This window comes from Chelonia mydas, chromosome 4 (genome assembly GCF_015237465.2).
Source record: "Chelonia mydas isolate rCheMyd1 chromosome 4, rCheMyd1.pri.v2, whole genome shotgun sequence".
In the NCBI taxonomy this organism is placed as follows: domain Eukaryota; kingdom Metazoa; phylum Chordata; order Testudines; family Cheloniidae; genus Chelonia; species Chelonia mydas.
Window position 1 is genome coordinate 44,522,109 of NC_057852.1, and position 23,770 is coordinate 44,545,878.

At 42.8% G+C, this 23,770-nt stretch overlaps 1 long non-coding RNA gene across 1 annotated transcript in view; it reads left to right on the top strand.

Annotated features, from left to right (window-relative positions):
- Positions 1-9,639, top strand: part of LOC122465638 — a 77,048-nt gene extending 67,409 nt beyond the window's left edge. The window contains exon 3 of the long non-coding RNA XR_006290625.1: positions 9,411-9,639. This is a non-coding gene — a long non-coding RNA (uncharacterized LOC122465638). The remainder of the gene's footprint in view (positions 1-9,410) is intronic.
- The last annotated feature ends 14,131 nt before the right edge of the window (positions 9,640-23,770 follow it).

Sequence of the window (23,770 nt, forward strand, 5' to 3'; positions counted from 1 at the left end):
CTTTAAAATTAGTCATGCATAAGGCTACGATTTGGGTCACGGAGGATGCAGAAGTCACGGAATCCGTAGAGGCTGGGAGCTGCAGGGTACCCCCACCTCCCATGGTGGCCGGGAGCTGTGGAGTATTCCTGCCACCTGGAGTGGTGGGGGTCCCCCACAGCTCCCCAGCTACTGTGAGTGCAGGGGTCCCCTGCAGCTCCCCAGTCCCGTGGGTGGCGGGAGATCCCCGGCAGCTCCTCAGCTGCCGTTGCCAGTAGAGGAATCCCCCGGAGCTCCCCAGCCCCCCCAGGTGTGGGGACCCCCGGAACTCCTCAGTCCCCGCGGGTGGAGGGGGATTCTCCAGAACTCCCCAGATGCCATGGGCAGCAGGGGGGATTCCCTGCAGGTCCTCAGTTGCCACAGGTGGCAGGGGGGATCCCCCAGAGCTCCCCAGGCCCCACAAATGTGGGGGACCCCCACAGCTCCTTAGCCACTGCAAGCTGCAGGGGAACCCTCGCAGCTTCTCTGCCTGGGGGGGAATCCCCCAGAGCTTACCAGTCCCTGGGCAGCAGAGGATCCACTGCAGCTCCCCAGCCACCACAGGTAGGGGCCACGGGGTAGGGGCCACAGCTCCCAGCCACAGTGAGGCAGGGTGATCAACCCGCCTCCCTTCCTGTTATGTCATGGACATTTTTAGAAGTCAGGGACAGGTCACAGCTTCTGAGAATTTTTGTTAATTGCCTGTGACCTGTGCGTGACTTTTACTAAAAATGTCCATGACAAAATCATAGCCTTAGTCATACATAATCACCAGGCAGCCTCCCAGTGTGAGGGGTTTCTCACATGTTGCCAGCATACTAAGGGTCTGCATACTCAGTCTATAGGAGAAATCTTGTCATATGTCTAATAAAAAGAGTTGTGGTTTAAACTTTATATCCCTAGTCTCAATCTGGATTCTGAAGCTGCAGCATACTCACAAAGACGATGCTCTTGGTTGCCTGACCTTGCCGGACAGCACAACACAAACCACTTGGACTACTGTAGCTGAAAGAAGTTAGCAAAAACTGTGGCTATTTTTCCATTTGTTTACTTTGGACATTTAACAGCCCTTTACTTAATAGTCAGTTTCACTATTTTTCTGTATAGCCAGGTAGCAAGGGAGAAAATAACTAACTAAAAAGACCTTATAAATATAAACAGGGGAGCAGAAAAAAACTATACAACTTTTAAAAAGATTTTAAGTTAGGCTATACTGACTAAAGCAATTTTTTGATTATCAAAAAAGTTCAAGTTGATAGGATCTTTAATTTTTTTTCTACAGTTCTGGTATAGAGAGTTTAAGATTGGCCAAGAGATTTTTCTTTTCTTACCAACCAGGCAGTTGAAATGAGCCTTGCAAAAGGACTCACAAATCTGTAGAGAAGCTAGGTTTGGCGGTACATGAGATTTAATTTTCAGGTCATCGAACAGGGACTCTTGGATATTGTGAATAAAATGCTATAGCTTATTCACTGAGCTGAAAGTTTCTCTACTAACTGGGTTAAAGCTAAATGTATTTTATATTCTTCTGAAGAAGTGGAAGAAACAGGCTCTGAAGAAAGAATCCAAGAAAGATTTGATGGCTTAGCTAGTTGAAGCAGCAGATAAAAACATGCTACATCTGGGGCCTGGTGGCAATTGGTTCCAGAGTCAGATTTCATCAACTCTTAGTACAGATAGTCACACAGGAGAACTGGGAACCACTTTATGATAGTACATCATGCAAGGGGATTTAATCAACCAACAGCCTTCACTGGCATAAAGTTTTTTGGGGAGTGAAGTAATCTTGTGGGCCTGAGGACAACCTCAGTACTACTTGTTAGGGTGAGAATACTTTGGTTATTCCTACACCGCCTGCACAGTAATCTCATGTCTGTGGGACCCATGCCTGCAGATCTGTTCTTTCCAAGATCATACTTGAGTACCCACACTGTATTGCTGTTGAGTCTCATACCCATGCCAATGCATTCACACTGCCCTACACAAACCCAAGTCAGATCTTGTTTCTGGAACATACCCCAGGATTCTTAGAGCCCTTAGTAGCTGTGCCACTACAGGGCTTGATTCATAGTGTATCGTGAGAGAACTTGTCTGTTCATCTCACTGGACTTGACTAGAAGTTTGAGCCTATGAACACATCCAGACAAGCCATTTTGGGGGTCTGCACACTTCCAGCAGCCAGAGTAATCAACATGGATCCTGACCGCGTAGAAGAACTTCTCTAGCTCAAACTTTCACTCATGTTTTGGGAATCAGGCAGAGCATCTATGAGAACCTCGTGGATATTTTGGCAGCAGTATTTATCCTACCAAAGACCCCTCTTGGAGGGTGACACTGACATGGCAGCTGACATGCAGCTCATGCCAGTTGCCATAACCACACGCTCCCCACATGTAGACTGATGTTTCTGCAGCAGGGTCACAAGCACAGACTGGTGGGATCACATTGTCATGCAGACTTGGGATGACCAGCAGTGTCTCCAGAACTTTTGTATGGAGAACCAGACATTCCTGGAGGTTTGTGACCCTCTAACATCAGGATGCATACTTAAGGAGTGGGGAGGCTTATCAGTCCCGAAGTGGGTTGCTACAGACAGCTGGAAGCATGGCTACAGGTCCATGGCTAACCAGTTTGAAGTTGGCAAGTCAATGCATGTGCTGGGGGAGTTGAGTCAGTTTGTGAGGAAATCAGGATTGTGATTCACCCAAAGGTGGTGGGCATAATAAAAGTTCCTGAAATAATTGCTGGCTTTGAGAAAATGGGCTTTCCAAACTGTGCTGGGACCATCAATGGGACTTGTGCAAGAAACATGAATACATAAACTACCCAGGGTACTACTCCATCAATACGCAGGCCTTGGTTGACCAGAGAGGCAGATTCATGGACACCAGTGTGGACTGCACTGGCAAAGGGGGCTTAAGCCTGGCAAGGTGCATGATGCCAGGCTTTTCTGATGATCAGGACTTTTCCTTCATGGACAAGTTGGGACATTATTCCCACCAAATGATATTGTTATAAATGGAGTCACTGTCTTTCTAGGGGATCTTGCCTACCCCCTTTTGCCATGGTTTAAGAAACTGTACCCCGATTTCAGAAGACCTGGCAAAAGAAACTTCAATTGCCATGCTTAATAGCTGTAAAATAGTGGTGGAATATGTATCCCCAAGTCTGTCCCAAACAGGTCCTTTGAATACAGACCCAGAATGTCCTGTAGCTACTCCAGAAGCATAGCCTCTTCGCGGACCAACATCACCACCAGAGTCACTTCATCTGCTTCATCCATGCAGGCTTCCCTGTGGTAGTGCCTGTGACTGGTGTCTTACAAGGGTGTTAACCGTGCTCAGCCGATCGTCATGCAACACTGTGTACTCAGTTCCCAGCACATGGTTCAATTCCTCATAAAAGAGGCAGGAAAATGAGGGAGTTCTCAGAGTGCTGTTAGCATCCTTATCAAGGTTCCTTCCCCACTCTGAACTCTAGGGTACAGATTGGGGACCTGCATGAAGACCTCCTAAGCTTACTTTTACCAGCTTAGGTTAAAACTTCCCCAAGGTACAAATTAATTTTACCCTTTGCCCTTGGAATTTCCACTGCCACCACCAAACTTTAACTGGGTTTACTGGGAAACGTAGTTTGGACACATCTTTCCCCCCCAAATCCTCCCAACCCTTGCACCCCACTTCCTGGGGAAGGTTTGGTAAAAATCCTCACCAATTTGCATAACTGACCACAGACCCAAACCCTTGAATCTTAGAACAATGAAAAGCATTCAGTTTTCTTACAAGAAGACTTTTAATAGAAGTAAAAGAATCACCTCTGTAAAATCAGGATGGTAGATACCTTACAGGGTAATTAGATTCAAAACATAGAGAATCCCTCTAGGCAAAACCTTAAGTTACAAAAAAGACACACAGACAGGAATAGTCATTCTATTCAGCACAATTCTTTTCTCAGCCATTTAAAGAAATCATAATCTAACACATACCTAGCTAGATTACTTACTAAAAGTTCTAGGACTCCATTCCTGTTCTGTCCCCGGCAAAAACAGCATACAGACAGACCCAGACCCTTTGTTTTTTCTCCCTCCTCCCAGCTTTTGAAAGTATCTTGTCTCCTCATTGGTCATTTTGGTCAGGTGCCAGCGAGGTTACCTTTAGCTTCTTAACCCTTTATAGGTGAGAGGATTTTTCCTCTGGCCAGGAGGGATTTTAAAGGGATTTACCTTCCCTTTATATTTATGACAATCCTTGATTTCTCAGTAGTCAGTCTTGAGCCACTTAATTCACTGTATGCATTGATTGCTGGTCTGGTCAAGCCCCAATGCCACCAGCCACTCTGATATAGCTTTGTAGACGTGATCATTTTTGAGCTCTTGCTGGTATTGAATGTCTTGCTTGCCTTGCATTAGAGATTAACCAGAATCTGGCTGTGTTCCTCTGGCCAGCTACAAATATGCTTGATGTGGGATTTCTTGTTAGTGCTGGCCATAGTAAACACATGAGAGGGTAACTATGTTTCCCTGTGTGCAGTCTGTGTGGAAATGAAGGGTTAAATGTTAAGCAGCTGCATTTGAACCAAGAGGTTGCTTCCAGTTCCTGGGAATTGGGTGGGAAGTTTTGGGATGGAAGGCCTGGGAAACACAGGCTCAGGGGATTGTGGGATGGCATTGGCAGACTTTCCAGCCATGAGTCTGGTAACCTGGGCTTGAGCTGAGTCCATACTGAAAAATGCCAGGGCTTGGACAAGCTCAGACCCATAACTCTGTTTGGGTCCATGGGCCCAAGGGCTTTCGGGCACAACTGAGAGAGATTTGTTTATGGACAGTGGAGGATTTGAGTCTGAGCCCAGGGTTTATTATGCAGTGTATACATACCTTATATAGCTATCCCCCTTTCTCTTTCCCGAATTGCTCCACACTTTGAAATGAATTAACTTTATTCTTCAACAGCCAAAGGGTCACCAGAGTAAGGTAAATGCTTTCCTATCCCCTATGGTTGACATCTTGTATCCACAAGAAAGGTGTTTGGTTTATCGCCACTGCATGGCATAGAGACCTGCATGCTCTAAGCCAGGATCAGTTCCTAGATATGTGAAATGAATCTCCCTGTTTATCACACTGAGGTTGCATTGGTGTAACAGAGGAGAATGTGGCCCTCTGTAAAGAGACTTCCCATTTCAAAAAATAACTTTAACTCAGTTCTTGGCTAGGTTCCAATTACCAGTATAGTTTCACTGAAAGAGCTCTGTCAAAATGCACACATACTGAGGCTTTTATTCTGAGTAGTCTATTAATAAGAGTAGTGTTATATGATACAAGTATTATGGTCTTTTGAGATGCATCTATTACTATTTGAATAAGTTATATGTCAGCACAGAGTTGCCATATTAGCTGGCAGGAAATGAACAGAATTTGAAAAATGGCATTTAGATATTCATGATACTTATTAAGTGCTGAACAGTATAGGGGAAAGGAAGAGAGGTGTACTTCATAAGCTGCTTTTAGCTAATTTCGTTTCCACTCCCTTTTACATTTCTACATGGACATGCTGAGCCCAAATTATTCACCTATCAGTAACAAAAAGGCAGTAAAAAAGCTCTTTGTGAGGCATTTCAAACTGGAATGTTCAGTCGGGAACTGAACAACAACAGATTTTGCTTTTACTACAAATACCTGAGACTTTTGGAACTAGCCAATGGATAACTTGTCTCATCTAGAGAGTCTTGGAGTTCTTCAAAAAGAATTCATAATGAACCCAAAATGAGTTTTTGGACAATCTTATAATACTAGATGCTCTAAGGGCATAGAAATATGCCAAAAGGCTTGGGCTGAGGTTCGCAGTGCTTTTATTAGTCTCTGGCTCTGTGCTAAAATAAAATTAATTGCAGAACGGTTTCACAATTTTTTTCTCAGTTGTTTCAGTCACACTGTGGATATGGTAATATGCGTGTGTGTGTTTGTTTTATTGAAAACAGTCAGGCACATACTGGTCCCCATCTTCTTCAGCATTCAGAAAGCAGTGTTGCTTAGACATAATTTCTAAAAATAAGGTGAAGTGCATAAACAGGACAAGTTCTTTACCAGGTAATTTATTCTTTACAGTTTATTCTACTATTCTTTTTCATGTATGGACCTTGGAAAATGTACATGTCAACGTCCTAGCCATGGCCTATCCTAATAGTATTCTCTAAGGGCTTGTCTTCACTACTGGGGAGATTGACACTGCTGCAATTGATACAGCAGATGTCGATTTAGCGGGTCCAGTGAAGACCTGCTAAAATCGACGGCAGAGCACTCTTCGGTCGACTCCATTACTCCAGGCCCCCGAGAAGAATAAGGTAAATTGACCAAAGAGCATCTCCCGTTGACGCAGTACAGTGAAGACACCGGAGTAAGTCAACCTAAGATATGCCAACTCCAGCCAGTTATTCACATAGCTGGAGTAGCATAACTTAGGTCAACTTACCCCAGTAATGAAGACAAGACCTTAGTTATTAAATCCAGGTACAAATGATTTCTGATATGTGTAGCCAAGTTGGGTCAGAGGGCAAAAGGTTTAACTCTTAATATATTAATACGATTAATATAGTTCTTCTATTCCAGTTTCAAGGGGATTTCTAACTCTTTTTTCCAAATTTTAAGTCTCAAAAATCCCCCAAGAAGAAATGTTCTCCTACACTGTATTGAATGACCCCCACTTGTACTTCCATCTCACTAGGAATTTCCATACTGGATCAGACCAGTGGTCCAAATAGTCGAATATTCTGTCTGACAGTTGTCAGTACTGCTTCTTTAGAGAAAAGTGCAAGAAACCCTTCAGTAGGCAGTTAAGGGAGAATTTGACCCCATGGAAAATTTGCTTTTAATCCTCAAAGGTCAAATGTTGTCTTATGCCCTGGAGCAAACACTCTTCTCCCTCTCTCTTTCAGTAAGCTTCATAAGCTGGCTATAGGCCTGTCTTTACAAAAAGCCTGGGAGAAATAACTCTGCCATGACTCAATTGAAGAAGCTAGCACCTAGACCTTTATTTCTGTCAGAGGGCAAAACTCCTGTCCACTTCAATGGCAGTTTCACCTCTGGACTTCAGGATTGGGCCTGACTAGCACAAGTGAAAAAACTTTAAACACAATGATCAGCAACAAGTTTCCTATCCCATACATGCTGTAATGAAGTCTGCACTTAATGACATAGTATTGTCTAGGCTGCCACTGTGTGTAATAGAGCAGAAACAACAATATACATGAGACATTCACACAGAGAACTGAGAGTAAAACCAGACCAAACATTTGTGTGAATAGCTACTGATACAGCAATTAGCTTTCCTATGGAACTTGGCATACAGTACCAATAGCTAACATCTGGTGATAAATTCACAGAGAATAAGTATAGTCTACCCAAAATTATTTCATAGACTATGGCATCAATACTGAGTAATACTTCATATAAAGTAATCCACAGTGCAATATCCTATTTTCACAGTTCAATGAACTATAAACTTTAATGTAACCAAATAATATTAGGAATCCATTATGTAGCAGAAACATAAATGGTGTGGATCCTATTCCCTTTGAAAACAATGTGAATTCTGCCATTGACTTCATGGCAGGCCTTTCATCTATAACCCCTGATCTACATATCATGCATTGCTTTGCTTAGTGTTTGTTTATGAGTTGCTTTCCTCTCAGTAATAGTTTGCCAACCAATTCAGCTCTGAAAAAAACAACCGCTGTTATGTTCCAGTAGTGTGCTCTGGATTCCTTATTTACTGCTACAATTTTGTTCAGGAAGATGAGGAAATTAGGAGTAGTTCATATTTACTGAAATCTAAGTCAAACCTGAATCTCCCCTAACCACATTACATAAATACAAATGAATATTCTTCCCATTTCCTTGTCAGCATTTATAGTATACCCATTACAGTGGTGTCGCAGTACTTGCTCTGCATCTAGCTAGAGATGGGTGCAAAATTAAACAAACTCTCCCCCACAAAATTTGGGAAATTTTGGATCCAGATCCACTGTGGCTTGGTCCAATCTCTGCTTTTAACTATATAAGAAAACGTAACAAGAAGAAATAAAGTACAAAAAAGTGGGAACTAAGAAGTGATTGCAATGAGAAAAAGTGAGAAATACAGGAGACTTATCCATCTGGAAGTAAAGACATTTCTCACTTGGAGGTATTCACCTTGCTCTATAATTGAGGTCAGGTGTAGTAATGCAGATCTGCTGTTCATGTATAAAGATCTCTGCGGGCTCACTGTCAGTCACTTACCTGAGAACCGCAGCTGAAATTTTCACCTGACCTCTTCAGAGGACTTGAAGACTTTTTCCTCTCTCTCATGAACAATTTCTCTTGCAATACTGGAAGGTGTACTCATTTTATCACACTCCCTCTAAGTTAAACAGACTGTTCGATTTTGGTGAATTCAGTGGGATTCTTAGATCAGGACATGAACTCACGACAAGAGATAATCAAACTGATTCATATGAAGACAGGCAACCCTTTGTCAAAAACTCAAACTGAACTTGTATCAAACCTCCACAGAAAGAATTAAGAACTTTTTATCTGACAACATGGTACCGGTCATTAGGGATATTACTGCCCTAGTCTATTATAACAATATCTAAATACTACAGTGAGGAACACAATACACAAGTTATGCTAAAAATAAAGACAAGAAATTTAATGTTACACAACAATATTTCTTTCCTTTTCACAGCCACTACACTACCATTTCTTTTCAGCTTTCCACTAGTAATAAGTAGTAACTGGAAGTTCAAATTGCTTTAAAAAAATTCATACAAGTGAAAGTTTCAATAAAAATAAATGAACATTTTAAAGAATTTTTGGAAGGCCCATACTAGCATCAGCTCAATCTCTGAAGTGACATCTGTCAATTTGTTCTTTATTATTTGGCTTATTTCAGCTACATGGGTTGGTGGGTGAACGAGTGGGAATTTTTTTCTTTCCATCTTTGGTTTTCACTTAAAAAATTCTCATGAGTATGTGAGCAAAGAGTCCCTTTATTCCTGTGTTTGGTTGGTTGATCTGGTCTTCTGCAGGCCCCTTACTGATTTTCTGATTCATTTGTTCAAAAAAACAATATATTCATCCTGTGGGGTATCCAACAGCCTTTCCAAGTCATTTGTCTCAGCTTTCTGTGGCCTCTGCTGCTCTTTGCTTCCCTCTTTCTTGCTGAAATACCAAACAGCCCAGTGAGAGTCTCACAGGGCCCACCACTTGCTGCTCTAGTATTCATGAAAACACAAAGATGGGAATATAGTTCTTTTGAAAAAAGGTTTTGCTTGTTTGTTTTTTAATTCACATTGTTTATTACGTTGTGAGGAGTTACAAATGGGACCTGCCTACTTCAGTGACTGCCTTTCTCTTACAGACCATACTGTTCTATCTGCAATCAGAGGAGGCACACAAACTGGAGTCTTCACTGCTTAAAAAATAAGGGTCTGCAGTAAAACCTTCTTCATATGAGGCATTCACCTTCAACCTACTCCTACCCTCAATCCGGAAGAGCCTGGGACCATGGTCAAGGTCTTTTTTTTTTTTTTTTTTTTTACCCAAGCTTTTCATAGATTCATAGATATTAAGGTCAGACCATTATGATCATCTAGTCCGTCCTCCTGCACAACGCAGGCCACAGAATCTCACCCACCCACTCCTGTGAAAAACCTCTCACCTATGTCTGAGCTATTGAAGTCCTCAAATCGTGGTTTAAAGACTTCAAGGAGCAGAGAATCCTTCAGCAAGTGACCCATGCCTCATGCTACAGAGGAAGGCGAAAAACCTCCAGGGCCTCTTCCAATCTGCCCTGGAGGAAAATTCCTTCCCGACCCCAAATATGGCAATCAGCTAAACCCTGAGCATATGGGCAAGATTCACCAGCCAAATACCCAGGAAAGAATTTTCTGTAGTAACTCAGGTCCCACCCCATCTAACATCCCAGGGAGGAGTTTGATGAGGGATGATATTTAGTTTTTCTTGGGAGAGGAAGGTTTTTGGTTTGGGGGTCAGTGAAGGGTTAACTACTGATGTGAGACTGTTTTCTCCAAATATCTATAAAAAGGTATCTAGAGTAATATGTAGATGCTTTGTTGTATATTGTGTGGTTTCTGTCATAAGCCTAAATAAATACATATAAAAATGAGGGCAAATGTGACTTGATGGAATTAAAGATGCAATGGGACATTTTGCAAAAATAAAGATGTTAACCTCATTGTCCTCCTGGCCTTATGTGAGTGAAGTACATTCTATCTAGCTAAATTCCCCCTGCAGTTTCAATTGGATACATGTTCAACTTTGTGCTCTAAATTGCTATGCAGTATTGCTGCGCAGCTACTGCAATTCACTCCACAGGCAGCTGCACTTCATTGGTGAGTGAAGTCATTCCTGTATGTAGTGTGATTTGTAAAATCCTTTGTAATAAAAGGGTCAAAAAGATAATCAAAGATAAAAATATGTATTTTTCCGGCAGGCTATTGTATTGTTACCTCTCACTGTTATTGTGTGTATGTATACTATATAAAGTTCTATGTGCATTGTCAGTGGAGTATTCTGCATGTGGTTTCCATTCTGTTGCCTTCAGTGTTTTTGGAATCAACTGAAGCTGAAACATCCTGGAAGAAAAGTTCACTTTTTGCTCTCCCTGGTTTCAATTATTTTTAAATCTGACGCACAAACACTGCTTTTAAAGATATGTGACTGAAGAGCCAAATAAGGATCTTTTGATATTTTGAAATACATGTGGTTGAAATCTGAGACCCGCTTGCTGCCAAGCCACACTATTTGGAATAGAGTATTGGCACAAGAAACTAAGCCATTGTTCAGAGTATAATTTCAAAAGGGACTATCCTACAAAAAGGAAAACGTAAATTCTCATACTTTAGCTCATGGTTATAGGACAATCCCTTAATCCTTTGTTAAACACTTAAAGTTGAAATACAGACTCTAGTGCTGTTTAGTCAAGATCTCAGAGGTAATCTCATGATATAAACTACACTAGACTCTACTTAGATTTTTCTCTCTTAAAGGAAAGGATCAAAATTATATGAAATCACAACAAAGTGATGGAAGTGACCATCATATAAATGCTTCTAGATCTGTGCTACATATGTTAATATTGCCTTATTATGGCAAAGCTCCTGAAAGGGCTGAATGCAATAGCTTCAACTAAAACAGTATTAGGCTCACGGTGAAATGAAAACACCTTGTAGGAAAATACAGTGTCATTAGGGAAGGATGAATATTTTCATAGTACCACCATCAAGTGCCAACACATGAGGTTTATTGTGGGTGAAAAGTAAGATTTAAACTACTTGTGTTAATGGTTGCACAAAAATGAATTCAGTTGCAACAACTATTCCTGGGACCGACCGACCGTTCATGAACAAAAATGAGACCAAAAGTGTGAAGTAAAAAAACATGGGGAGAATTAGCTATTTATAATGCGTGGGCACAAGATTAGAAGAAAAGCAATTGCATACCATGGACATTCATATGAAAGAAAAGGGTAATCAAAATTGAAAGATTAAACTAATAGAAAAGAGAAAGCTACAGCCTTGAAGATGGACAGCTTGCAGTGGTTTATTTCTAATCCTAAATAAAATGAAATGTGAAGGGCAGCTGTGAGAACATGAGACAAAAACCAAACCATCTTGAAGTCAATTAATTGGCAATACAGTCCCAGACAGTTTGTAATTGTGCAGTTATTCTAATGCCAGATCTAAGGTACCAGTTGATAAAAAGCATATTTGCTATTTCCTGGCAAATTTAGTTAAAAAAAAAGTTATTGATTCTAGTAAAGAATTTATCACCAACTTGCAGCTATCCTGATTGAAATTAGAGGTGGACCAAGCCACAAAATTTGGATTTAAGTTAATATACAAATTTCAGCTCCCCTAGACTTGGAGTGTTGATTCAGCCAAATTTGGATCCTGGATGAGTTCTTGATTTCAATCCCCCTCCTCCCCTTGTTGCTGTCCTTACCCTCATTCCTGGTTAAATTTTGGTGTTGCTTGGAGTCTGAGTCCTGGTTTGGACTCATCTGGGACTTTGATTTTTAGTAACCATCTTGTTCTGTTCTTCTCAAGTTATTGATTTCTGACAGTTGTTAATGGCCAATGCAACAAATCGGTGGTCTTGGTCCTCAACACAAAACCAAACACATTTAGCATTAATTGGAGGCCTTGGTGGGAGTCCTAGCAAAGCATACAAGAATTGAATCAGGACAAAATGATCCTTTCACCTCACAGATCAAAAGCTACTTCAGTCTTGTCAAATTATCCAAACTGAGGTTGCTGTCCCCGAGCTCTCAGTCTTACCGCACACCTTCAGCCTGTGTTCCGTCCCTAGGGCAGCAGTAACAATACAGTCTCTTGCATTTTCCTTGATTAATGGGATCTTAGCAAAAATAATTCCATATATTGTATAGTAATTTCCAGTCTGCTGAGCAGCTAGACATAAGCTATTTGAAGTGTTTTCTCAAATAAATTAGGAAAACCAGCAGTTCAGCTGACAAGGAAAAGATAATTCCCTGAAGAAAAATATTCTCTACGGAAAAGGTTAGGTGCCAAATTCTGCCCTTGGATACATGTGCATGACTTTCACTGAAATCAGCAGTTTCTGCCTATGTACATCTGAGGGCAGAATTTGGCCTGAACTGTGAAGTGCCGAATCCTGCAAGCACATTCATGTGATTATTCTCAACGAAGTCGATGTGTATTGTGTTAAAGATTCTGTGGACCAGTCTTCAAAAGTGGGCATGCAGTTTTGCATGCACCCAACCTAGGCACACAAATTCCCTGGTGTGCATATGCAAGTCACAGTTTGGCACTTGCACACCTTTGTATACTCCAAACTCTTGACTTGTACAAACATAGGGGCATTTGTGGATGTGTACTTTTGAAGAAAGTATATTTATTGCACATAAGGATCAAACTATCACAAGTTAGTTTAAGATAACTGTCAGAGGGTAGGTCCTCCCCATCAGGGGGATTCAGGTAATGGGGAAATTAAAGTATAGCTTGGGTGGCCTAAGTGGCCTAGTTTCCCAAGTCACCACAGCAACCCTGGCTCTTTTCGCAGCATGGCCTAATAGTTGGAGTCTGAGCAGCACCTTTTGGTATCGGGCAGTGTGGCCCGAGTCACTAGGACTACCCTTCTAGGTAGGATAATGTGGCCTGGTGGCCAGAGCCAATGGGACTATGCTTCATGGCAGGGCAGTGTGGCCTAGTGGTTTGAGTCAATAGAACCCTTGTGGCAGGGCAGTGCGGCCCAATGGCCAGAGTCAGTAGGACTGCCCCTTGTGGCAGGCCACTGCAGTGCGGCCTAGTGGCCAGAGCGGGTGGACGACAGCCAGGGCAGGGGGACCTGGGCCCTCCCTATTCCACCAGTCCAGGGCCATGTCTGCAGCGGAGGTATCTGCCACAACTCAGCAGGGATCCTTCTGAAACACGCTGAGTCTAACACAGTTCTACGACTGGATCAATGTTTAGGTCCCCTGAGCTACCTCCTACCCATCCTTCCACAGCTTGTAGTCTCAAGGGTTTTGCGGTCTCTTCTCCATCTGCGGTGTCAGTTGGTTGGGGTTCGGTTAGCACCACAGCCCAGCTGGCCTCTGTGTCCGAGAGCGCTGGCTGTCTCTTTGCAGGAGCTGGCAACACACCTCTGCTCCCTTCAGCCATAAGGTGCTGGAACTAGGGGTTCTGCAGCAGCACCCCCTGGCTTGAAGTGTTTTCCATTATATACAAGGTTTACAGTTTGGTTCAATGGCTCTCAGCACCTCCACTATAAAGGCCAGCACCACTGCACCGAGCTGCTCCCTTTTATACCTTGGTTCGAGCCGCAGCATGCCCAGCTGAGATGAGGGGACATGGCCCACTGAGTGTGTTTAACCCCTGCTGAACCAGTGCAGGGTAGGTACAGACCATAGACAGCATATGAGTCTTTTGTATGGGGAACCTATGCCCAGGAGTGCCAGACACTCCCTAGAAGTGGGAGGGGGCACCAGTGCCTGGTCTGTGGCCCTGCCCCACGGAGGCCTTGCCCCTGCTCTGCCCTAAGGCCCCATCCCCACTCCGCCTCTTCCCCTGAGGTCCCACTCACCATGAGGCCCCGCCTGCCAGTCATTCCTCTCTGCCATCTCCCCCCATCTCTCGTACTTAAAGCAGGAAAAAAGTGGGAGGGCCACTTTTAAAGGTGATGGAGCCATGGTTCCCCCCCCCCGGCCATGCTCCATTCAAGCACCCAAAAGCTGAGTTGCTCTGGCATCAGCACAGCCGGAGAAGTTGTCCCACAGCTGAGCCACTCAGTGAGAGGCAGAACCTGTAGCATCTGCCACCACAGGAGAAAGAGTCCTCTCTGCCTCACTGGCTGACCCAGCTGTGGGACTCTTCCTCCTGCTGTGCTGTTACTGGAGCAACTCAGCTTTATATCTTCAGGGGCACTGGAACAGGGTGGGCTAGGGCCCCACCACTTTTTCCCCCCGTCTTAAGGGTGAGCAACGGGAGGGAGCGGGTGGAGAGGAGCGAGCGGGTGGAGAGGAGCGAGCGATGGGTGGGGCCTCAGGCAGAAAGAGGTGGAGGTGGGGGAGCCGGTTCCCCCTCACCCCCCTTTATAGGGAGCTTCTGGTTCTCCTGCTCCCAGGGCACAGAGACGGCAGTGGCGGGCCAAAGGGAGGTGACTCACATTCGACATTTGCCTCCTCCATGGCCAGCCTTTTTTATTTTGGGGAAGCTTAGCCCCAAGCATCTTATATGCACCACCCAAGCACCTTATATGCACCACCCTGTCACAGTAAGCCAAAGAAAATCTGTAAAAAGGCAGAAAGTCTCTCAAACTTCAATTTAGCATGCTGAACACACATTCATAAATGCTGATGCTTGCCAGTGAACTATGGAGTATACTAACTTTACTAAGCTTCGTCTGATAACTGGTTTAAGCAAAGGCTCTCAAGAACTAAACTGTGTGACCAGTGCTTATGTTTTCTATCAGTGGCTTTTCCAAAATTGCTTTGTTTTATAAATAATTAATTCTTCCTGTTTTTCTGCTCATTTTTCATTCATATAAGCTATGCTCCAAAACAGCAGCAAGAGCAAATTTTTAATGTCAAAATTACCACCACTAAGTAAGGGACCTATCATGCATACAGCGACAGTGTCATGTAGTGTCACTGTGTTCTGACACAGTATGCATAAAGCCCACCCCAGACAATCATTAGCAAAACCTTTCAAATTTTCATGCTGAAGAGAAACAGAACTGAACTGATGGTGACGCCTGTCATCTAGCTTCAAGCCGTCATTATATCAATACACTGAAGTAATCTCAACCAGAATATTTTCTTTTGATGCAGTAGAAACATTAGTGCTTGGCACATACATTTGATAAATATTACTCATTAAGGATTCTCTAAATAGGAATGATTTGCAACACAAATTATACAAAAAAAAAATCTGAAAACTGCTAAGTTTTTCAGTCTCTGAAGTATTAACATTTTTGTTAATATTCTCTAAGTAAACAATGTGAAAAGAGTCATCTAATATAAAATGCCCATAACATGTACAAAGAATAAATTGGTTTATAAGAAATTCTTCAAACACACTTTTTTTTATAACTACCTTCCTTTGGCAAACTCTTTTTTTCCCCTATAAAAATTAATTGTGAAAATTTGTTTGTTTAAACTAGGAGTGTTTCTTCATGCATGCATAGAATATCGAGTAGCTAAATGAAATGCAGCTGAAAACACTAAACTGAGGACACCAAAATGAGTCACCAAGCAGCTGTACATAGTAAAGGATTTGAACTAACACAAAAACCTACTGCAGAAAATGGGTGATGATTGTATCTGCCACGTTCAAGAGGCATGAGACAAAAATCTAAGGCAAGCAGGCTCTGGTAACTGTACTCTCTTATTTAGTGTGAGGAAGACTAGTTCCCTTTCTGTACATTAGACATCAACACCACTGCCTCCAATTTCTATCTTAGTGAAGCTTACTAAAATGTGTAACGTGTGACATTCCTGTAGAATTAATATGCAAACATTGAAGCTAAGAAAAATACAATATGCACCTTTCAGTGCTTTACCAACTAGAAAGTCAATGTTACCCAGGATGAAAAGTGATTCGTTTTACAGGTGCATACTTTCTCTACATGAGGTTTTTGTTTGTTAATTCAGTGTTATGATCGGAAACATGCAGTTTGGTCAATCTGGGTTTCATGGAACAATTTCTGTTGTCTACTCTAACTGGGAAAAGAAGTAATCACTAAGGCTAAGATTTTGTCATGGATATTTTTAATAAAAGTCACGGACGGCTCACGGGCAAATAATGAAGAATTCACGGAAACCAGTGACCTGTCCCTGACTTTTACTAAAAATATCCATGACAAAATGGGGAGCCTGGGCAGATGTAGGTGGGCTGGGAACTCAAAAGGCTTCCACCACCCCTGGGGGCTCAGAGCTCCAGGGTCTCCCAGCCGGCACTGGCTGAAATCACAGAGGTCTTTGGAAGTCACAGATTCCATGACTTCCATGACCTCCATGATTAAATCGCAGCCTTAGTAATCACACATCAACAGAAACAAGTGGACCTCTGTGCATAATTTCACAACCCCATCTTCACATAGTTTTACATCTTATAGGAAGGGTTCTGCAGGTTGATTGTAAATATCCCATTTTAAATGTATTGTTAATGAAAGAAATAAGATTGTTTGAAGGAGTTGTTAATTAAAATTTCCTTTTTATGATAGATGAGCCCTGTAAACTCTGCAAAGAAGAGCAGCTCTCACCAAAAATCCAAGGAGAAGCCTGGAAAATCTTGCTCAGTTTCAGGTTCAGTCCTACCGGTGCTAACAAACGTGATTTATTATTACAATCCTGGTGTTCATTGGCTGAACAAAGTAGTGTTTTGACATCCTGGATGCAGAAAAGCAGAGAGAAAAATCCAGCTGGCACAAAATCAGCTATTCAAAATACAGTAATGTGTGAGCAAGAAGTGCTCTTAAGAGAATGAAACAAAAATACAGAGCTTCATGAGCGTTTTTGGCCATAATTAAACCATCACCAATGAATCCATGTAACTATGTATTGCAGCTTTAACTGAGACCCCATGTGTTCAATTGTTCTGGTTATTGCTATCACTTTAATAAATATATTCACAAAGTAATGTTTTCCATCTCTCCATTCAAATGTTTTCCATGTGCTAAGGATGTTCACGTCTGACTCTGAACTCATATCTTGTAATATAAGGAGAATTTAATATGAGTAAGACCATACTGTAGATTGCAAAGCCAAGGGCAACCTGTCAGGTTTGCTGACAGGATTTGTGGATTCTTACAGAAATAAATATGCATTCCTACCTTGAAAGACAGGCAGCTAGATCAACTGATATGCTAAATAGTTATACCTCCCCTGATACTGGTTTATACACTGATCTGACTGGGAGATTCTGATTCATGCTGAGTATAGATTTCTGTACTTAAATTATTACTAATAGAAGTGGATTGAATAGGTTCAGATTAATTCAGGTTTAGCTATGTAGGAATATACAATGTCATTCTGCACTGATAGCACCTTTCATTCAAGGATTTCAAAGTACTTTACAAACATTAGTGAGTTTAGCTTCATGCGCTTGTGAGCGAAGGAAGTATTACAACTCCCATGCGATTGACTAGGAAACTAAGACACAGCTGTTAAGTAACACACCCAGGGTTGCACAAGTCAGCAGCAGAGTGGAGCAGAATCCAGATTTCCTGCCCTCTGTCCTTTCACTACAAAACAAGAGAGATATTTAGGTCCCACACAAGATGGAGTTTGGCTGTTTATATAGCCTGCAGCTGGCACTGTAAATGCTTGCTGGCTAATAAGAACTCATATAACTTTACCAAGGGAAACATTTGAGGAGGGTGAGGGTTTCTTTATAGAGACACTTACTTCTCTTTAAAAGCTGATATACTACTTTGACATCAACAATACTATCCAGGACAGACACTGACTTGGAGTAGTAACTGGAAGAACAATAACTTAATAAAGATTATTCAGTGGCATTGGTAAAACAGGATTTTACAGAGCCAAATTTATCCTTGAAGGAACTCCACTGAAGCGTGAAAATGAAGAAAAGTCAGCAATATGGAGCCAGCAAAGTTACACTATTGAATAATGTAACTCAGTCACTTTTGCTCTGCCTCTCTGGCTATGTAGTCTCCCACTCAGTCCCTTCACTGGCCCTACATCAACTTTCATGTCAAATTCAGACCTTAACATTCAAGGTTTTACTCACCTGTTCTCCTGGCTACCTCATGTTGGATTCCCACCACACTCTGGTTCAGTCACTGGATCGTGCTAGTTCCACTTCTTTGTTTCCTTCTCTCACAACCACTTCCCCCTGCTATTCCCTACAACTAGAATGTCCTCCTTGTTTGCTGAACACTACATGGGTGCTTGTTCAAACCTTATGCAAATGTGAGGTTCACAACTCCTTCCATCCTCACTCTGCCTTCAGCGTTAGTCCTGCGAGTTGGCTCCTCCCCTCACTTCCATTGTCCATAGAAGTCTTTGGAGGAGAAGGCTCCATCCCAGGAAGATGAGTTCAAAAGTGTTTCACTCACACACACAGTGGCAGAATGGAGAGGTAGGGCTAGTTGAAAATTTTCCATCAAAACCTTTTCCTGATCGAAAACTCAGGTTTTGACTCAACAAAAATTTTCACAGAAAGTGTCTGCTTTTCTCAAAGTTTTTGATTTCTCATTGGAAAAAATCAAAAATTCAACACTTTGTGGGGAAGGCTGGAAAATGGGTTTTTGTTTCAGTTTAAAGCAGAAATTTTCCCGAGGAGAAAAAACATTTCTGACCAACTGTAGTGAAAGAGTTTGTGACCCTCCCTGCCAGCAGGAGGAGGGAGCAGTGTTGGGCCTATTACTGCCCATTTTGAGTTTGCCGTACAATGACCTACAACTTTAGAAACAGTCCAGAATAGATAGCTTACCTGGGAACTGTTATGTTCACAGCAAAAAAAAAAAAACAAACACATAAGTTTTTTAAAAGCAAAACAACAACAACAACAAACTTTCAACACAACACTATTTTTTTTGTTAGAATCCAGAACCCTAAAACACAAGAACCAAAAAAATTGAGAAAGACAACACAGGCTGCTCTTTAAGGCAGAAAGGCACAACTCTATTCATCTTACTGTATACTGACTCTTTGCAGACTGACTGCTGAAGTCTGAGATTGCATGGTGCCTTACAGACCCCACCCTAGCCTGCAAGCAGGACCTGGAATATCCTTAAAATTACAAGCTATCACTTTAAGAGTAACAGTTGCCAATGCACCACAGGAACAACTATTACCATGGAAATTTCTGACTGCCACAAAAGCAGGTAAGGAGAGAAGAAGAGTGGAACATTAGTTAACAAAATAGACTTCAGACATGGAAAAAATAAAGTGTGCATTGGGTAGTTCAAAACATGGGTGAAAGTTCAGACCATTTTTTATTTTGGATTAATTTGCTCATTCAATCCCTGTATGTTTCAGCAGAGGTTGAGCTAGCAATGGGGAGGCAGAAAACATGCCCTCCAAAACCCTGTCCATAATCTGAAGCTGATTTTCAGTTTTCATTTAAAAAAAAAAATCTAGAAGAGAAGGTTACTTACCTTGTGCTGTAACTGAGGGTCTTAGAGATGCTTGTCCGTGTGGGTGCTCCACTTTCGGTGAACCTGCACCCCTGCACTTGTAATCAGAGATTTTTAGTAGCAGTGCCTGGTAGGGTCACATGTGCTCTGTCCCTGTCTTGTGCCACCTCATAGCACTGTGCAACCAACACCCTCAGTTCTTTGACTACCTCAGATTTGCTAGTGGCCCAAGTAAGGCATCTCAACACCAGATTGAGATCCCATGATGAAGTAGGGACTCATATTTCTGGCTAAAATTTACAAAGAAACCGCTTGAGAAAATGCTTAGTGGTCAGGTGAGTGAAGATCGAGAACTCATCCACTTTACGGTGGAACACAGTGATTGCTGTGATGTATACTCTGATTAGGGTGACCAGACCTCCCGATAAAATCAGGACTGTCCTGATATTTAGTTGTTTGTCCTGACTGATGTACAGTTGGGACGCCATTTGTCCTGATATTTTACTTCAGCAGTACTCCGGCTTTTTTTTTTTCCTTGGGGCGGCAAAAAACCTAGAGCTGGCCCTGGTAGCGGGGTGAGCCTGTGGCTGCCCCCTCTCCCCCCACCATGTGTCCCGATATTTTGTTCTTGTCATCTGGTCACCCTAACTCTGATTAAGCTCATGGAAAAGCCCAATTTCTTAAGTTCCAACATATAGTCCAGTACCAGTGGTAAAGGAGAGGAAGTCGCCATGATTTGTCTATTTTGGCACCATGTATTGAATCTCTTCCATTTGTGTAGGTATATGTGTCAAATAGTTGGTTTTAGACTGTTTAAAAGAATGTCCCTTACCTCCTCTGAAAAGGTCATTTTGCTGTCTCAGAGCCATGGAGTCGCCATGTCCTGAGGTGGAGTCCTACCAGGTTTGGGTGGTGGACCTGGCCCACCTCCTGAGACAGGAGATGAGGTAGAGGTGGAAGAGTGTGTGGTGGGCACACAGCACTCTTTAGGAGATAAGGAAACCACGTTTGTCTGGGCCATGTGGGGCTATCAAGATGACTCAAGTTGTCTATCCTGATCTTGTGTATGACCCTGGATAGGAGAGGGCGTACAGTAGGGGTGCATCCCATTTGAGGAGAAAGGGATTGCCTAGAGAGCAGGGTTCCGATCCCACTCTGGAGCAGAAGTGTGGGCACTTGGCATGTGTCACAGAAAGGTCTCTAGTTAGTAACTCCCATTGTTTGAATATGTTCCATAGTACTCTGGTGTTTGTTTCCCCACACATGATCCTGGGAAAAATTTCTGCTCAGGCCATCTGCAGAGGTGTTTTGGCATCATGGCAGGTAGGAGGATGAGATGTCGATGTTGTGGCTGATGCACCAATTCAATAGTAGTGTGGCTTCTGTGCCTAGGGAATGTCACCATGCCTACCAGTTTATATAAAGCATACTGTCAACATTGTGAGAATCTTTATGGCCTTGTCTTCGATCATGGGTAGGAAATGTGAGCATGCATTGCAAATTGCCTGTAGCTCCAACAGGTTTATGTGTAGTGTGGATTCCAATGGGGGCCAGTGGGCCTTGAATTGTGTGATTGGGCAGGTGTGCCCCTCAAATTTAGCAGAGAAGTGTCCGTTGCAAGTATCCTCGATGGAAGGTTCTGTGCAAAGGGGACTCCTGGGCAAAATATTGTTTGGCTGCATCCACCAATGTCGAGTTTTTTTCTTTGGTTGACATTGTGGGACATTTGTTTATGCTGTGTCTGTGTGGAACACACATTGTCCATAGCCAGCCTTCCAGACATCGTATGTGCAGTCTGGCATTGACAACAAATATTGTTGCAGTATAACAGTTGTCATGGTCTAACAGTTGGAGGCAGGTCCTGGCCGATGTCTGGGGACCGGCTTGTGTCATTAGATTTACTAAAATGGTAAATTGGCGTCAGGGCAGTGAGGCTGTAGCCTGTAGAGAGTCGAGGTAGGCCCTGATTAACTCCACTCTCTGCACAGGTATGAATGTTGATTTCTGTTTGTTTGTAAGCCTAGACGTGTGAAGAGAGGTACTATCTTTTGAGTAGCTTCTAGTGCCTCCTCTCTAGTCTATGCTTTCAGTAAAATCAATCGTCCAAATACGGGAATATTATGACCCCTCGTCTGCGGAGGTGGACAGCCTCCACTGTGAGAACTTTTGAAAATACCAATGTGGCAGTGGATATTCTGAAAGGGAGTACTTTGTACTGGAAATGGTCTGCTCCCAGAACAAACCCAAGGAACCTCCTGTGTGTGCAATGTATTATTATGTGAAAATATGCATCCTGGAGGTTGAGGGCCAAGAACTAGTACCCTCTTTTCAGTATTTGAATTATGGTTGCTAGTGTGACCATTCTGAATCGTTGGGTCTTCACAAATTTGTTGAGTCTTCTTAAGTTGAGAAGGGGCCCCCATCTTCCAGCTTTTTTCTTGCTTAGAAAATAATGGGAATAGAAACCCTTCCCTCTGTGTTGTGTTGGTACTAATTCTACTTATCCTAGGGATATGAGATGGTTTGCCTCCTGTCGCAGTAGATGTTCGTGAGGGGGGTCCCTGAAGCAGGATGGGGGAGGGAGGGAGGAGGATAAAGGTAAATTGGATGGACTAGCCAGTCTCAATGATCTCTAATACCCATTTATCTGACATGATGGTCTACCAAGCTGGTGGAGGAGGTCAGACAGACAGTCTCTGAATGGATGGGTGGTTGTAGATGTTTCCAGCACTTGAAGATGTGGGAGGTATCTTGAGCCCTTGACCAAACCCTCAAAACTCTTCTTTGGAAGCACATTGCTGGGACATCGAAGGTTGGGAAGGGCGTGGTCACCGTCTTGCGGGTCTCTGCTTCTGTCTTTGAGGGTCATATTGTCTCTGGGGTTGTGTATAAGATGCAAAACTAAATCTTTGCACCGAGTAATACTTGCCTTTTTCTTCTGTGCAGGAGTGTATATATCCAAGGATTTCAGAGTTGCTCTGCAGTCCTTCAATGTGTGAAGGGACTCATCTGTTTTGGCTGTGAACAGCATGGGGCATTCAAATGGGAGATCCTAGACTGTTGATTATACCTCCTTGGGAAAACCAGAGCAAGGTAAAGTCAGGAGGCTCATCTCACGACTAAAGCTGTGGTGATGGAATGTACTGCCATGTCTGCTAAGCCTAGTGAGGCTTGCAATGCTGTTTGAGAAAGAAGGTGGCCCTCCAAGATAGTGGTTTTGAATTGTTCTTTTTTGTCTTTGGGAAGAAAATCAATAAATTTAGAGATTTTGAATAATTCCTGTAATTATATTTGGCCATCAATGCCTAATAGCTGGCGATCATAAATTGTAGGGTCACTGAGGAGTAGGCCTTACATCCAAAAAGGTGTAATGTCTTCTACTTCCTGTAGTATGGAGAGGTTCTGGAGTGATGTTGTCTGCCCCTTTCCTTCATGGCCTCTATCACCAGGGAGTTTTGTGTCAGTTGTGAAAACAGAAATTCCATTCCCTTGGAAGGAATGTAATATTTTTATCTGCCCTTTTACAGGTGGGTTGTTGCCAGGGTCTTCCAAATGGTTTTGGCTGGGTCCATGAGAGCCTCATTTATTGGTAGGGCAATCTTGTAAGAGGCTGATATCTACAGGATGTCCAACAACTTATGCTGGGAGTCCGCCACTTTTTAGTGGTATCTCCAGAGTCTGTGATCCTCTTAAATAGTTTGTAGAACTGTTTAAAATCTTCCTCAATGGTGGGGGCATGATAGATTCATCTGGAGAAGAGGATGAAATGATGGCAGCTGGTGCAGCTTCCTGGTCTGAAGTCTTGTCTAATTCCTCACCTACCTTTTTCAGAGGTTGAGAGTCTGGGTACAGAGGATGAGGGAGAATGACTGGGTGGACTGGGAAGCTTATGGTATTGTTGGGGGTACGCTGCCCAGTAAAGTGATGGAAATGGCATGAGTGGTGACATCTATGGGTGTCTATACCAGCCCTGAGTTTCAGGTCCTGGGTGATATTCATGGTTTTCTGGTGGACCTGTTCTGGCAGCTGCGTGGATAGGCAAGTAGTGATGGGAAGAGTATGTTTCCACTTCATCCTCATGGTCCTTGGTGCTAGACAAGGGATGAGCTGATTTTT